This window comes from Rhinatrema bivittatum, chromosome 5 (assembly GCF_901001135.1).
Source record: "Rhinatrema bivittatum chromosome 5, aRhiBiv1.1, whole genome shotgun sequence".
Classification (NCBI taxonomy): domain Eukaryota; kingdom Metazoa; phylum Chordata; class Amphibia; order Gymnophiona; family Rhinatrematidae; genus Rhinatrema; species Rhinatrema bivittatum.
The window spans coordinates 243,931,284-243,948,324 of NC_042619.1; the positions used below are offsets into that span (position 1 = coordinate 243,931,284).

General features: G+C 44.6%; 1 protein-coding gene and 1 pseudogene across 1 annotated transcript in view; both read left to right on the plus strand.

Annotated features, from left to right (window-relative positions):
* LOC115092611 overlaps positions 1-5,615 on the plus strand; it is a 67,956-nt pseudogene extending 62,341 nt beyond the window's left edge.
* A 4,743-nt stretch (positions 5,616-10,358) lies between these two features.
* LOC115092609 (acetylserotonin O-methyltransferase-like) overlaps positions 10,359-17,041 on the plus strand; it is a 97,121-nt gene continuing 90,438 nt past the window's right edge. Inside the window, exon 1 of the mRNA XM_029603643.1 lies at positions 10,359-10,461. The gene's annotated coding sequence lies outside the window, so the exon portion shown is untranslated. The remainder of the gene's footprint in view (positions 10,462-17,041) is intronic.

Sequence of the window (17,041 nt, forward strand, 5' to 3'; positions counted from 1 at the left end):
ACTGCCTCCCCACATGCACCACTTTCCCACCCTCAACTTCTACAAGCCCCCCCCCCCCCAACTTTCACCACTTACCACATGTTGATGGGTGGCTCCTCTATTGAAGGCTTCCCTCAGATCTCCCAGGCCTGCATGCTCCTGTATAGGTTGTGCCTCACACCAGTGTGTGAAAATAGCCTATTTTCATTCTCTACCACCAGGGACGCGAAGTAATAAAGTTTAGCTGGTGTGCTGTTGGAAGCATCTTGGTGGCACACCAAGGAAGAACAAGAAGTTCCGCCCTCATGGAATTGTGTGTATGTGAGCATGCACGTAGCTATGTGTACGAACGCACGTGTACATACTTGCGCACCTGGCCACATCCAAATACAAATCGGATAAAAGAAAGCCCTTTATTAAAACGCCCGACTCTGGCCGAGTTTCGCTCTTTTGCACAGAGCTGCCTCAGGGGCAATTCATTCAAGCAGGACTTGGAAAAGTCAATATCGTATCGATTATCCTACAACGCGGATGATTTCACTCCAAAGCAATTAGACTTTCGCTTATTCACAGCTGTAAGACTGCTCGTTATGTGGATTTCATATATATTGAATGCATTCAATTCCATTGTTGACATTACACAGCAACGCTACGTGAATAAGCGAAAGTCTAATTGCTTTGGAGTGAAATCATCCGCGTTGTAGGATAATCGATACGATATTGACTTTTCCAAGTCCTGCTTGAATGAATTGCCCCTGAGGCAGCTCTGTGCAAAAGAGCGAAACTCGGCCAGAGTCGGGCGTTTTAATAAAGGGCTTTCTTTTATCCGATTCTCATTGTCGTCACTGCTACACAGCTTACTGGATCGGTTACCGATTTGTTTTTTGGGCACATCCAAATACATACATTTTACAAAGTGTGTGCACATTTGAACTGAAATTATTAGCAACAAAATTTTGCCTTACATCTGGTTATTGGGATCTTGTCTAATCCTCGGTATACTTATGTGAGGTTTTTTATTTTTATTTTATTAATTTTTTAAATTTTTGTACAGATAACAAAAAATCAATCTAAAAATACACACTTTATGCCTTTTAATGCTTAAATTTGAGCAATCCCCTCAAAAAGGCACACAACAAATCAAATATAGAAAACATTTCTGCTAGATCTCAGATATTTAAGGTAGAAATGTATACTTAGCTTTAGGAGCACTTCAGGACAGGATATACCTGTAAATAATGGCACTAGCTTCTATTTGAAACAAAGAAAAAATGTTCTCATTTGTTGCTATGTTTGCATTTATTAAGAAAGAATTCATATCCGTAACATAGGGTGAATTTACACCAAAAAATTCCTATTTTTGCTATTTTGAGTTTTGTGGTTTAACCAAAATAAATATTGTATACATCTTTTATTTTAAATAAAGTATGGAATATTCCAGGACAGTGTGAGATTTCCCTAGAAGACAATTCAGAAGCAGTCTCAGAAAGCATTGTTTATATAATAAGTTAAATCAAATTTACACACCAATGAGCTAGATTGTTTATATATTAATGAGCTGAGATTCTTGTAAATCATGTGATTTCTTGTAAATTGAGTCTAGAAAGCAGATATGAAACTTAGGATCAAACTTGACATACTTTTTTACTTTTGGCCTACATTCTAGCATTTCATCATATTTGGCATGTCAACAATTTTCAGTAGTAATAGCTTTATACGAAAAAACGTTTCAGAGCACCCTAACAATGAGATGACATGTATCTTCAGGGACGCATGTAAGATTTTGGAGCCCATGGGTACGACAGGAGAAGAGGAGGAGAAGGGGTTTCCTGGATCAAAGCTCAAGCAGTGATGGCTTATGGCTCAAAAACAAATGGGGTATTTGGTGTCTTAGGCCTGGATTTATCAAAATGCACTAAATATCACATGTGATATAAAAAGGGGTGTGTTTTATGGTAATAGGCAGTTTATTGCAAAGTATGCTGTCTTAGCACAGGTATTAGAGAGAGAGACTGACTAGCTATAAGGTCCTTATAGTAGTTAGGTATTTATACCTCTATATGAGACCCACCCAGTTACTCAAGGTGCGGTTTAGGTAGGAGTGCAGGGGTTAGGGGCCACTTTGACATTCAAAGTGAGAAGTACGAACAGAACAGTGCTATCTTGTGAAGATTTGCTGACCTTCGGAGTGAGGAAACTCAACCAAAGATTAGATTTGAGCAATGTTCTCTCAACCTAGCTTGATGGACTCTCTACCTGGGTAACATCAAGCTAGGATGAGAGAACATTGCATAAATCTAATCTTTGGTTGAGTTTCCTCACTCTGAGGGTCAGCAAATCTGCACAAGAGAGCACTCTCTCTCTCTCTCCCTCACTCATATGAGGGGCCTGGCTCTCCAGCAGCTTAAAATGCTATTTGCAAAAACATCACAAAGCGTAATAAAGCCATATCACATGGCTTAATAAAAAAGGTGTAGTTAAAGCCGTGCGATATGTCTTCGCAAATTACAAAGCCAACCCACTTGGCCCAAAACTCCTCCCTTATTCCTAATTTGCATCGCATCATTCGTTGTATATAGCATTGATAAATGACCCCCTTAGTTAGTTACCTATGCCTAAATTCAGACTTATTTATTCTGATTTTCCAGGAGTTTTCTAACTTGGGAGATACACGTGCCTATTTTAAATTGATTCATTACTTTTATTTTTATTTTTTGCTTTACATTTTATTTTAAAAAGGAATCATAAATGAAATATACATTTAGGGGTGGATTTTCAGAGCCCTGCTCGCGTAAATCCGCCCAAAACCGGGCGGATTTACGCGAGCAGGGCCCTGCGCGCCGGTAAGCCTATTTTACATAGGCCTACCGGTGCGCGCAGAGCCCCGGGACTCGCGTAAGTCCCGGGGTTTTCGGAAGGGGCGTGTCGGGGGGGCGTGTCGGGGGCGGGCCCAAACCGCGCGGCGTTTTCGGGGCGTGTCGGGAGCGTTCCGGGGGCGGGCCCGGGGGCGTGGCTACGGCCCGGGGCGGCCCGGGGGCGTGGCCGCGCCCTCCGGACCCGCCCCCAGGTCATGTCCCGGCATGCAGGAGGCCCGCTGACGCGCGGGGATTTACGCCTCCCTCCGGGAGGCGTAAATCCACCGACAAAGGTAAGGGGGGGGCTTAGACAGGGCCGGCCGGGTGGGTTAGGTAGGGGAAGGGAGGGGAAGGTGAGGGGAGGGCAAAGGAAAGTTCCCTCCGAGGCCGCTCCGATTTCGGAGCGGCCTTGGAGGGAACGGGGGTAGGCTGCGCGGCTCGGCGCGCGCCGGCTATACAAAATCCATAGCCTTGCGTGCGCCGATCCAGGTTTTTAGCAGATACGCGCGGCTCCGCGCGTATCTACTAAAATCCAGCGTACTTTTGTTTGCACCTGGAGCGCAAACAAAAGTAGGCTATTCGCGCTCCTTTTAAAATCCGCCCCTTATTTTCAGTATAACTGTCAACCCCTGCGCACGCCGAGCCTTTCTCACATAGGCTCAGCGGTGCGCACAAGCCCCGGGATGCGTGTAAGTTCTGGGGCTTTCCTGGGGGGCGTGTCGGGGGGCATGTCACGACGGCGCATCATCGAGGGGCGTTCCAGGGGTGGGGCCGTGGGCGTGGTTCCACCCAGGGGCGTTCTGTGGGTGGGGCAGTGGGCATGGTTCCGGCCCTGAGGTGTTCCAGGGGCGTGGCCGCAGCCTCCGGACCAGCTCCTGGACCGGAACATGGTGCACCAGCAGCCGGCCGGCGCGCACAAGTTACACCTGCCTCGGGCAGGCGTAACTTATAAAATAAAGGTAGGGGGGAATTAGTTAGGGCTGGGGGGTGGGTTAGATAGGGGAAGGGAGGGGAAGGTGGAGGGGGCCGGAAGGAAAGTTCCCTCCGAGGCCGCTCCGATTTCAGAGCAGCCTTGGAGGGAACGGAGGATTGCTGCGCGGCTCGGCGCGCTCAGGCTGCCGATTTTGCACAGCCTTGCGCGCGCCGACCCTGTATTTTATAACATTCGTTGGCAGCTTGCGCATATTATAAAATCCGGAGTACTTTTGTTCGCGCCAGGTTGCGCGAACAAATCTACTCCCGCGCGCACCTTTTAAAATCTACCCCAATCTGTTCACAGTTAATGTGAAATCATGTCCATGAAAAGTTCATTTGTGTGGTGGCTCAGAAGTAGTAAATCAATCATTTTTTTTCTACAAAAAATGAACATAATAGTGCAAAAATTCAAAAAGGGATTCAAAATTTGTAAAAGCATACCAAAATAATATTACCAAAACTAGAGCCCTGGAAAGAATGGAATGTTTTAAAAGTATCTCAAAATTAATACACTTTCAAAAAATAATAAAACATGTTGCAAAGAAAATTATCAAAAAAAGTTCCTATTCACTTGTAAAAATGTATTGGTGAAACTACCTGTAATTCAGAAAACTATTTGATACAAGACAGAAGCAGAAATGGCTCTGCTATTGAATGCAGGTATGGTACAGATGGCTGCTATGCTCTCTGCGGATATTGTGGAGATCCCATATGGTCTTAGTTTGTAGTTTCTTTAATGAGGGAGAAGGCGTATCTCAGGTTGGGATTGATAAGTTCTAACCTCTGCTACAGGACTGGGGCCTCCAGAAGCCTAAAGCCTTCATTACCTGGAGTTCAAAGTGAGATACAAAACACAATTGTGGCCATCACGACAATCATAACTTGGCACCCTGTTACACTACCTTTCCATCACAAATGACACACAAATGGTTTAGGGTGATATCATCTCATAATTAGAAATTAATTCTCTAGAAGAGCATTACAAAAGAATGCTTAGTAATGATTAGCATATATTCCGTATTCTGAGCTTAATGACTTTCATTAATGTTAGAAGCATAATAGTTCTTGGTCACAGTTTTTGTAAATGTGCAAGTTATCAAACACATAATTGGAAAACAAAACCTGTCATCATGTTATCTAAAGTAAATATGCTTTCTCTGTCCTAATCAAATAAGGTGGTGCTGTCCTTTTGCTGGAATTACTTTTTGAATGAAGACAGAACTGGACCTGTGCCTTCCCAGCTACAATCTCTGAACATGTTGCTACTGACAGAAGGGAAGGAAAGGACTCCAGCTGAGTACAGCAAACTCCTTACAGCAGTGGGGTTTAAGGAGATTCAAGTTAGGACATCTGGGAAGACTGAAGGTGCAATATTAGGAAGAAAATAGATCTATATTGTTCATTTACTCTTCTGCTGTGTCTTTAAGAGGACATTTATAGCTAAGTCAATTAAAATAATGCACTTCTCAATAATAATATATTGAAATACATTTGTTAATTTTGCTGTAAGGGAAGCAATTATTTATGAATTATAAAAATGTTATTATATAACCACAATTGTATGAGTTAACGTTAAAATCCAATGTAATTTGTAAAAAAGCCAAAGTCTAAGACAATTGTAAATAGCAAAATTATAGGCTAATGATGTGGGGTATCAGCAAGCCATGTCACATTCAGTTAAATTAAACCACTTCTGGACTGATGAATCCTTTACCCCAATACGAATTTAGATGATATATTTTTTTTAGTTTTTATCAGCAAATAAAATAAAAAGCATGATCCTAAACACCCAAAAATCCGACATCAGCTGATGTTTCATGAATTGACTGTAAACAGGGGCTAAACTTGAGCATAATACTCATCTGTAGAGAAGTTTTCAGTAGTCATTGTATGTTGGAATTTCCCGATGGACTGGCTGATTGCAAAGAAAATGAAGTTTCACTCGAATGTACATGTCTTTAACCACCAGATGGCAGCAGGAGGTTAATGGAACAGGCTAGTCTATTTTTTTTTTTAATTTTTTATTTATTTCAATTTTACAAATATTAACAAAGATACACTTTGTAATAGAACTATAAGAGAAATGATTAAGAAATATCTAACACATTTTACAGTAAAGAATATAAAAAAAATCTCTCTCTTATTTCCAAACAAGAAACATGGAGTGGGGAAACTTTACTAAATGAAAATAGAGGAGCTACAATATAAACTAAATCAAAGTAATTAAGCTGCTTACTTCACCGTAATATATTACAATGACCCACATTGTTTAGATGGTTACAAAATTTTGTTCTCTACCATTCAGAAATTCCCTTAAATGGTCTGGGTTAAAGAATACATACGTATTACCAGAGTTTTATAATACATCTGCAAGAGTACCGTAATTGGAAGTTTGCTCCTACATTTATTACTTCCTGACGCATTAATAAAAAGGTCAAAAGAACATACGTGCACTACCTCTGATCTACATATAGATTATATAATCAACTCAGAGGGACACGGCACCATATTATGCCCACATTTTATTGTTCCCATAATTTTTAATTATTTTTAAACATATTACATAGTTCCCACTATGTGACCACAGCACCTATTGATTTCTAAAACCAATATTACTGTTGTGAGCGGTGCGCTACGGCGAGCCCCGGTCGGGGTGTTTAGTGTGCCCTTGGGCCTCAGCCCGACCCCAGACGCGTCCAGGACCGGCCTGAGGGTTGACGGCGTGTTCCAGCTTGGCTGACAGTCTGACCCTCCACCAGGCCTGCAAGCTCCCATGGCCAACAACAGAGGATGTTGGAAGTTGAATGGTCCTCTGACCATTCTGAGCCCTTTCAGACCTGCTGCATGGAACAGCATGGAGCAGCAGGCCTGGCCTGAGGTTGAGGGCAGATGGAGGCCTTGACACGTAGACAGGACTATGATTGATGCGATGGCATCACGGACGAGACTTGGATAGATGCAACGGCATCAGAGACGAGACTTGGGTTGATGCAACGGTGCCACAGATGAAGACACTTGGATTAAGGCCACGGCATACAGACGAAGACACTTGGGTTGATGCAACGGCATCAGGGACGAGACTTGGATCTTGACATAGCTGGGAGGAAGGGCATTTGCACTATCTCTCAGGGCGCCCTACTCAGCCCACCCACGGGACTGAGTCGTGGACCACCCTGTCCCACTGCGCGCCCTACACAGCCCTAGGAGACTGGTTACGGACCACGAGGAGAGCAGGACAAGCGCAGGGAAGATCCAGGTGAGGAGGAACTCCGATGATGGAGCCGATGTCATCCGAAGCTCCACTTATGGCTGGCGGGAACAGAAGCTCAGGAGCACAGGGACAAATCCCTCCTGCAGGCCACTCCATTATTGGGCACGACATCATCTGAGAACCACAGCCCTACAGGATCAGAAGGCTCAGGAGCACCAGACGAAGATGCAGGGAAGAACATCCGGACAGGCAGGCACATCAGGATGTGGAAGATCATGATGGGACATCAGGACATGGAAGATCATGATGGAACATCAGGACATGGACAGGGACCTCAGGCAAGACATCAAGACACAAAGACGTGGTACGAAGGCAGACGAGACGAGGAGCTCCACGAAGAACAGGAGACCTTACAAGGCTCTGGCAGGCAGGAGCCTCCAGAGGGATGTCACTCTGATGCAAGGCAAAGACGTACTGTGAAGACAGCCCTTAAATAGGGCTAGGCAGGAAGTCAGTCGATAGGTGGGGTCAGCCACACTTCCTGTGACTGGCTCTTTAAATCCAGCAGAGAGACGTGCGCCAGCGCCTAAGAAGCAAGCAGGAAGCTGTGTAGGACCGTGGACAGCGGCCTGCACCGACGCACAGCGTGAGAAGCGCAGGGCTGGGCCTGAGGAGCAGGCCCAGCCGACGGTGGCTCCGGCCGCTGCAGGAGGCCCCGAGGACAGCTCCAGCCGTCACTTGAGCCCGGGGATGCGGCCGTCACGCCGCGAAGGCAAGATGACGTCAGCGGCAGCTCCGTGCCGCATGGGAGGACGCTGAGAGACCATGGGTCCGGCCGCGGAGAAGAGGGCTTGTCAAGGCGGCCTCCAGGTCGCAAGGAAGAACACAGTCTGTGGCTCCGGCCACGTGGCAGGCTTGACAGGGTGTCGGGTAGCAGCGTCCATGAGGTGAGTGAAGCTTGCTCGCGGGGAAAGCCCGCGGGCAGAGGGTTCACAACAATCACACATACATTACCCTTCACTCATACCACTCATACCTCCTAAAATCAAACCACATCTCTCTTCTCCTCTATACAATTTCAGTGAAAATTCCCCACATACCATACAATTTCATCTGCAATTACATAGTTAATCCCCTCATATATCATCCGAATGAATCTTAATATCTTAATACATATTCACATGCTAATACATATTACTTTAAATATATCACTTCAGTTACTTTAAATATATATATATATATATATATATATATATATATATATATATATATATATATATATATGCTGTGGTCACATAGTGGGAACTATATAATATGTTTAAAAATAATTAAAAATTATGTGAATAATAAAATATGGGCATAATATGGGGCCGAGTCCCTCTGAGTTCATTGCATTAATAAAAAGGCCTTGCGACGCAATTGAGTAGGTCTTGACAGGTCAGGATAAATCCGGACCGTGCCTCCATAATACAAAGCGTTTAAACCGGCACACCAAAACAACCCTAAAACCCACCCCGACCCTTTAATACAAATCCTCCACCCTCCCGAACCCCCCCAAAATGTTTTAAATTACCTGGGGTCCAGTGGGGGGGTCCCGGCGCGATCTCCCGCTCTCGGGAGGGCAAAAGTAGCGCTGGCGCCATTTTGAATATTGGCAATACGACGCAAGTGCAGGAGGTTGCTCCCGGACCCCAGCTGGACTTTTGGCAAGTCTTGTGGGGGTCAGGAGGCCCCCCCCAAGCTGGCCAAAAGTCCCTGGGGGTCCAGCGGGGGTCCGGGAGTGATCTCCTGCACTCGTGACGTCGGGTGACAGGAACCAAAATGGCACCGGCGCTACCTTTGCCCTGTCATATGGTAAGGGCAAAGGGCCACCGGCGCCATTTCTATTAACACAGCCGTGGCCCGAGAGCGGGATATCATGGGAGATCGCTCTGGGATCCCCCCACTGGACCCCAGGTAATTTAAAACATGGCCGGCGCCATTTTGTACGGAAAAACGATTCGCGTGCAGGAAGTCGTTCCCGGACCCCCGCTGGACTTTTGGCAAGTCTTGTGGGGGTCAGGAGGCCCCCCCAAGCTGGCCAAAAGTCCCTGGGGGTCCAGCGGGGGTCCGGGAGCGATCTCCTACGCTCCTGACGTCGGGGGACTAAAAACAAAATGGCGCCGGCGCTACCTTTGCCCTGTCATATGACAGATCAAAGGTAGCGCCGGCGCCATTTCTACAACGTACCTGAGGCCCGAGAGTAAAAGATCACACCGGGACTCCCCCCCACTGGACCCCAGGTAATTTAAGGCATTTTGGGGGGGTTTGGGAGGGTGGGGGATTTATTTTAAAGGGTCGGGTGGGTATTAGGGATGTTTTAGTGTGCCGGTTTTCGATTTACATGATTTACATGATATTTAAAAAAACCCAAACTGCGACGATCCGATTCCCTCCCCCTCCCAGCCGAAATCGATCGTTAAGACGATCGATCACACGATTCACATCTCTATCAGCCCTTAAGAAATTAGCTATTGCTTTAATTGTAGTCTCTCGAGCAACATCTGGAAAGTTCTGTAGCCATTGTCTACAGAAATTAACATTTTTAAAGCTGAAGTACTGTATTGCTTGAGCACTAACTCTTAACAACTCTTAAGAAATCTTAACAACTAACTCTTAACAACTCTTAACAACATCTAAAGAAAAAGTGACAATTAAAGTAGTTCTGGAGGCAGTATTGTCTTGGGAATCCTGGAGGAAGGCTAATAAATGAGAACTATAAAAAGATGATAAAAAAATCCATTGTGCCTTCCCCCCTAACTTCTCATTTTAATTGAGGTAAATAAAAACATCTAGACAAGGTTATCACTCTATTAAGATAGAGAGACCTGAAGAGTCTCATACATATTTTTTAAACAACCCTTGTCAGGAAATTAACCTAGTTTTGGAAAACGTCAGTATGCGGAGATTTTTAGATCTAATAGTATTCTCAAGATGTTCTGACTTAGGATGCAAGACTAAACAATCTTTCACATTTGCCATCATAGAGGATTGAACTTTAACTAGAACATTAAGAGATGGAACAACCTGTTTCTCAATAGCTCCCAATCTCGCTCAAAGTCCAAAAACTTAAAAGCAGTTCCAGCGGTGAAATTACACAGCCGTGTAACAGTCTGGGCAACTAAGGCCTCTGTTTGAGTAACAGTCCTCCAGATATCTTTAAATGTCACCACATCTGGCTTGGCCAGAACTTCTCTAGATGCAGGTACTGATAAATCTGAAGGAAAACAGACCACAGCTGGAATAGGAATCCTTCTGCTTACATTAGTCCTAATAAGGAAATATCATTTAAACCTCTGGGAACATCTCTCTTATCATCCAAATAGCCAGGGGAAACAATAACTTGAGACCTCTAGCCCGTCTCAGTTCTTCCTACATCACCAGGAAAGATAAAAGCCTCAGGTGAGTTTGATAGTGCCATATTTCTTAGAAAGATGTTTCCAGCACCCATATCATAAAAGAAAGAGGAGGAGGAGGAGGGGTTTGAGCTCCAGAAATGGAGACCACATCTGCTGCTTCCTGCGAATCTTCAGCAAGTTGCTCAGTAGTTGGATAAGATGTACATCCATCAGTCACCAAATAGCTCTTGAGGCTGCGGTGGAAACCAATATTTTCCCTTTTCCTTTTCTCCCCATTTGGAGGAAAAGCTTCCCAAATTTCCTCCAGGTGCAAGTCTTTGGCATGCCAGCAGTGGCAAGCTGCAGGGTGCCTGCTTTTATTGGTGTCACAACCTCAGTGGGGATCAAGGTCCCATAGTGCCCAGCACAGTGCCTGATCGAAGAGTCATGGCCAGGAGCAGGAACAGCTGATAGGTGGTAAGCCCCAGTGTTCTCCAGGAGGGTGCCTGCTTTTATTAACATCGCAGCCTCAGCGAGGATCAAGGCCCTGAAATGCCCATCATGGTGCCTGATCAAAGGAACAGCTGATAGATGTTAAGCCCTGGATTCTTATTTTAAATTTCCAATTACTAAATAAAGAGTAGAGCAATTCAAATGTATTGTTCAGTTCTTTAGAATGTGGGTAAAAAGTTCCAGGGGGGATATTTCTATAAGAGGAGACCTTCTAAGCAGCTTTTTCATTTTGGAGAGCATTCTCATAGCCATTTCCTGCACATAAAATATGCCTTTATGCATGCAAATGGCTTGTTATGATATTGTCTCAGTTTTGTGTGCTTAAAAGTATGTGAGTAACCTGATTCTGTGCAGATTTTTATTTACACAACACATAAGCACTCCAGGACATTGTGTGTGGCTTTATGCAAATATTTTTATTTTAAAATATATGAATGTAAATTAAGATGCAAAGGTTATGCCTAGGAAATAGAATTTATAACATAGCTTGGGTTAGTTTGTGTGCGTTATTTCAGATATTTTTTAAGAGAACTTATGCACATAGCTTCACTTTGAAATTGACTGTAATTTTTGCATGTAGCTGCCACATAAGTTACCCAAAAATGTTACAAAATTAGTCTTTATCCATATAAATGGTCTCTTGTAAAATTGCTTGCCCCATATGTAGGTAAAAATATCTACTTATTTTAAGATTGATATTTAGCTCTTGGCTTTTCATTGACAGCTCATTTTCATGCAGGCACAGTAGGTATTTCCCTGTACCTACAGGTATTACATTCTAAAGAGGATCATTTACACAAAGCTTAAGTATTTCTCCAGAGGGGAAAAATACCGTGGGATTTACTAAGCTACGGTTCTCAGTACCACAGCTTAGTAAACCTCACAGTACCTTCCCCAGTGGAAAATACTGCGGGGATAAATACCAGATTAGAACCCCCAAAAAGGAACCAACGGCGGCCACCCCAGCCAACTTCATAAAGGGCCCTAGAGGCCTGAATAACCCTACTCCTCAGTATAAGCAAAACCCATGGGTGTCTCTCGAGACCCCCATATCACCTTCCCACTGCTCCATGAGGCAGCCAAAGTAATTAAAGTTTTTATGTGAATAAAAGCCCCAGGTGAAGGCCGCATCCCTTTTTGTAATATCCCCTCCCTTTTTGTAATATCCTGTCCATTCCTTGGTCCTTAGCATAAAATCCCTGGTGGGTCAGTGGTAGCCTGGAGTGCCCCCTGTGGCTCCACTGGCTGAGGTCATGCCATTTCAGCTTTCATTTAAATGAATAGAGCAGTGACTCCACAGCTAGGACAAGAGGCTTTGATCTCTGTCTGTATATTTCCCATGCTAATATTTGTTTGCAACTCACCCCTTCCTCATCATCCAGTCACAACAGTCCAAATGAATGGGTTATGCCCACCAACTAGCAAATGGAGACGGAGAATAAGAGACTTGCTGATGTTACCCCTTAGTCTGCCAGAATTCTCTGTCTCCAGCAGATGGTACAGTGCGCATCCAGTGTCTGGACTAAGGCCTGAATAGGCTGATCAGGAAAGGAAGATAGTGGCAGTTCCTGAGGTGAAACACTCTCTCAGCTGAGCATTGGTCTAGCTTAAGGGGATTTTTGATGAAAAGAAAAGACAACTCCTGAAGAGAAAGCCTTGTGGTCCCTCCCTCAGTTGAGTACAGTCTTGGCCAGGGAGCTTCCTGAATCTTTATCTGGTCCAGGTTGGGCTAAGTGGTCCTCCTTTCCCTTCTTCCCCTCCTCCACTCGTGGTCTTCTTATTATACTCCTGCTCTTTTGCTGTTGGATCTGGCTGCCTCTTAAAATTGTCTAAAAAAAAAGAAAGGAAGTTTGTCTGTGGCAGAGGAGGCTCAGGGTCTGGGAGCAGGCTTCATTGATGTAAGTTTCTGTTCTTATTTTTGCCAGGCCGCATGGTGTTATCAGGAGTTGCAGGGGAGAGCTCCAGGCTGATGTAGCTCTAGAATGGCCACTGCAGCAGAACACGGGGAAAAGCCTGTGCTCTGCTCAGGTTTCAGCCTTAGACAGCTGTAGTTGGGGGGGAGAAAGGGGTGCAGCTAATTTGTTCTGTATCTGTTTGGTTGACATAGAAGAGCTTCTGATTCATGCGCTGGCCGAGGCATTTTGCAGCCGGTCTCATTTGCCCAGCACGGCCCCAGGTCTGTCCCGACCTCTCCTGCAGCAGCAGAGATCTGCTGCCGGTGGTGAACTTCTTCACTGCTCGGAGCTGCTGCTCATGACGCCAATGTTGGACCCCACCAGCGAATTCCTAGGCGCGTGGGCTTCTCCACTGTTCTTAAAGGGACTGCGGCGGGAAAGTTCAGCGGCTCCCTTAGATAACATAAGCACTTCTGCCTACTTAAGCCTGCTCCTGCCTACTATGCCTTGCCTCAGCAATAAGTCGTGCACCTTATGGGTAGCTAGTAGTCTAACGCCATCTCCTCCTGGATTGCTTCTCTGGTCTTGGCTTGGATTGTTCTGGATTTTGTTGGATCGCCACCTGCCCTGACTTCTGGTATGCTCCTGAACTTTGTTGGATCTCTGCCTGCTGACTGCTGGTACGTCTTTGGTACGTCGTTGGGTTGCTGCCTGACCTGACCTCGGTTACATTTCTGGACTTCGTTTGGACTGCCACCTGCCCTGACCCTGGTACGTTCTGGATTCTGTTGGATTGCTGCTTGCCCGACTCCTGGTACGGTCTTGGACTTCACTGGATTGCCGCCTGCCCTGACTTCTGGTTCATTCTGGACTCCATTGACTTGCTGCCTCGTGGAGTTGTTCTTCTCCAGAGACCCACTCCTAAGTCCAGCTGGTCCCGGTATCCAAGAGCCCAACCTGTGGGGAATGAGGGCTGGTATTGGTGAAGGTCCTGTTGGGTCTCCATATTGACAAATAACAAAAAATAGAGAGACATATAACATAAAGTTAATGTTTTATTAATGTAAAAAACCCCCGTTTTTTTTAACTGGTTGGAGCTTTATAGGGCCAGTTCAGTGTATGAGTTGATTTATTATATTTACTTAAAAATAATTTTCATTATAAATATATTAATTAAAAATAGATTTTTCAATATTGGTGGGAATTATTTTGTTGATATAAGGTTGGAATATTTACATGTGAGTTAAACACATTATGATACAGTATCTATTTAGATCTATAATGGTTTTGTTATTTTCTTGCAGTGCATGACTGCAAGTATAACGCTATTAAAATAGTCCCTGAGGAAGCCTCAAGATTACAGAGGCGAAACGAAGATATCTTTTGTCGGACCTATTACAGATGAACTTCAAACTTGTTAAATTCTTATATATGTGATTTTTTGCATATTTGTATTTAAAATATTGAATGTATAATTATACAAACATAAAAGTAACATTTATGCATTAATTTTGCCAAACTTCATGCAATATTTTTAATGTGGTGTATGTGGATGGATGTGCTAGCTTAGTTTTAATTTTGTCTATGTAGGGTCTCCATATTGGCCATCTCTGCCTACCAATGAAGAGAACCTGCAAGGCATCCTTCCTGCAGGTAGTTACAACCTCGTCTCGGACCCAGGGTCCACCTTTGTAACAGCTCTGGAGCAGGGAAGGCAACTGTTTGGAGGATGGGGGCTAGGGCTGGTCCTGTGTTACTAGGATCTTCTGCCTCAGTCGGGATCACCCTTGCTTAATCTGGACCGGTGGACAGATTGGAACCGCAGGGGATATATATCCTTGTCTTCTCTCTTCCACGGGCCAGACGATTGTGGCTGTGTCTTTTAAAGTCTTGTTCTCATCTCCTCCTCCTTCAGACTCTTCCTCCCCCTTTCTCTGAATTATTTAAGTGCATGCAGCAGGGCTTTGCTATGGGAAGGATTTCAGTTCCAGAATCGAGTTTGGGTCTTTCAGTCACTTCTGGTTTGAAGGATTCGTTTAGGAACAGGCCTCAGGAGGAAGTAGATGAAAAATGGATAGATGAGGAATTTTATTTGGAATCGGAGGATTGCCTTGATTGCCTTAAGAAGCTGCTGGATGAGGCTACTGAGGAGGTCTTGGAGGTGTGCCTCTTCCATAAGTAGGAGCTGGCATCCTTAATTTTTCAGTCCTTAGGGATGCTGAATATAATGGAGGACAAGAAAGTGGAAGATCTCAGTTTGGTGGAGGATCCTATTATGGCCAGTATTAGGAAGCCTTCTGGATCCTTTCCACTGCATAAAGCAGTTAAGAATCTCATTGATCTGGAATCAGTGTCACCTGAAGTGAATTTCAGGGATGATCAAGCGCTAGCCAAGCTTTATACTTTGGTACTTCATGAGAGAGATAAACTGTGGTTTCCAAAATTGGATGCATTGACCTGTTCAAGTGGGCTATGATTCCTGTGGAAGGTGGTGCTATATGGACTTTGAGTCATGACTCTAAAGAATGCTTAGAACAGGAGAATAGAGTCCTTGCTGAAACAGGCCTATGAGGCAGTCAGCATGGCTTTACAGGTGGCTGCATGTAGCTGGAAAGTGGCAACATCTGGCTTACATCTGACACAGTATGCACATGAATACTTTGTGAATGAATCCGTGAAATTGGAGGTAGGAGCTGTGTCTCTACCGGATGAGTCTTTTGATTTGATATGGACAACGGCCAGAGACATTATGTCCATAGTAGCAGCCAGGCAACCTTTTTTGGTTGCAAGATTTGTCAATGGATTCAATCTTGAAGTACAGTTTGACTAAGCTGGCTTTTAAAGGGCAGCTACTATGTGGCAAAAATCTTGAAAGATGGTCAAGATTTGAAGCCACTTAAAGGTGTCTAGACTGCCGGAGGATAGGCCTGTGTTCTCTTACAGCCTGCAGTACGTTTTGGAAATCCAGAAGGTTTAGGCAGGGTCGCGCCTCAAATTCTCAGAGATCCTGGTCATTTGGTAGGTACCAGACCTTTCGTTTCTCTAACAGAAGATGTAAGGATGGAGCCTCTGAGGTGGGGGACCTCTAGATTCTCCCAATGAAGGTTTGTGGGCCCAGTCCCCAGTCCTGGAGACAGGTGGTCACCTATCAAGGTTTTTCCTGAGATGGGTCCAGATTACATTGAATCAGTGGGTCCTGAAGGTCATTAGGGAGAGTTATACTCTAGAATTCAGCAGTTCAATCTCAAATGCTTTTATGATTTACCCTTATCACTCTGGCAAAGCTGGAAACAATAAGAATGAAGCTTGAGTGCCTTCTAATATTAAAAGAAGTGCTGCAGTTGCTGAAGTTGCAAAGGAGCCTGGGATGTTATTCACTTTACTTTGTGCTTCCCAGGAAAGGAGGAGTTTTCTGCTCCTTCCTGGATTTAAAGGTGACGAACACATTTCTAAGAGTATCTCATTTCAGTATGGAAATGTTCAGGTCTGTCATTCTGATGGTGAGGCAAAGAGAATTTCTGACCTCATTGGATATTATAGAAGCTTCTCTTCATATCCTGATCAGGTAAGAGCATCAGTGCATCCTTCATTTCACAGTTTTGGGGGAACACTTCCAGTTTCAGACCCTTCCCTTTGGTTTGGCCATGCACATTGGACTTTTTCCAAGCTAATGGTGGTTGTGGCAGTGGCACTGTGGAAAGAGAAAATTTTGGTGCAGCCTTATCTGGACGATTGGTTGAAAAGGGCAAAGACGGAACAGGAAAATATATTGGCCACAACACGGTGTTTCATTTGTTTCAGGACCTGGGTTGGATATTCTACTTTTCCAAGAGCAGTTTGGTTCCTTCACAGACTTTGGAATATCTAGGAGCTCTTTTCAACACAAAAGGGGGTTGTGTCAGTCTGTTGGAACAGAAAATTATAAAGCAATGTCAGGAAATTTGGCGTTGTTGTTGGTCAAGCTTTGGACGATGTGGAGTTTTCTGCAGCTTCTGGATTCTATGGTGGTAGCCTTTGATCTGGTACCTGGGCAAGGGCTCACATGAGACCCTTACAGATGACCTTAGTGTCCAGGTGGAAACCTCAGTTTCAATATTACTTCATTTGTCTCCCGGTGCTTATGAACATAAAAAGCAAATTGCAATGGTGACCTAATTTCAATAATCTGGTAGTCAGCATAGATATTGAGCCCACTATCTGGGTGAATGTGACAACAGATGCAAGTCTAGTGGGATG